Below are 610 nucleotides of genomic sequence, written 5' to 3' on the forward strand. Positions count from 1 at the left end.
GTTTTAATATTTCCAGTCCTTAGCTATTTTATGTGGACAAAGGAATACAAATGGCACTAGCTACATACGTTCTGATAGTGTTGTACTGATGCGATTACGAAATTAACGTGAATATAAAAAACAAAAGCTTTTTTTAAGGGCGTGATTATAGTGTAGTTTGTGATTATAGTGCATTTTGTAATTGTAGTGTATTTCGCCGTTATGTATTCACCTGATATATCCCCAAAACGCATAATTTCTGTTTTATATTTTTCTACATTCATAACAATGATTTTGGTATAATGAATGTGTTAACAAAGACTTCCCTTTTCTATTCCGTGAAACAATCAAGCTATTTTACTATTCATTTCCTCCCCGCGGACATGAGAATATTCAGCATATCAATAAGGCAAGGTTCGTAAGATACTGTTGAATATTCATGTCTCTCCTGACGAGGGAATCTTTATACAGTGAACTCAGAAAATGGAACCCGGGACAGAGGGAGTGAGAGAAGCGTCTGTTACGCGCTTTCGTCTGTTTCACGTGATTCTGTTGCCAAAGATAGATTGATATCTTGTTATGGGTGTTCGTGCTTTTGAGATTTCAGATTCACTTTGAGTTATTGATACCA

The sequence above is a fragment of the Penaeus monodon genome, chromosome 25 (assembly GCF_015228065.2).
Source record: "Penaeus monodon isolate SGIC_2016 chromosome 25, NSTDA_Pmon_1, whole genome shotgun sequence".
Classification (NCBI taxonomy): Eukaryota; Metazoa; Arthropoda; class Malacostraca; order Decapoda; family Penaeidae; genus Penaeus; species Penaeus monodon.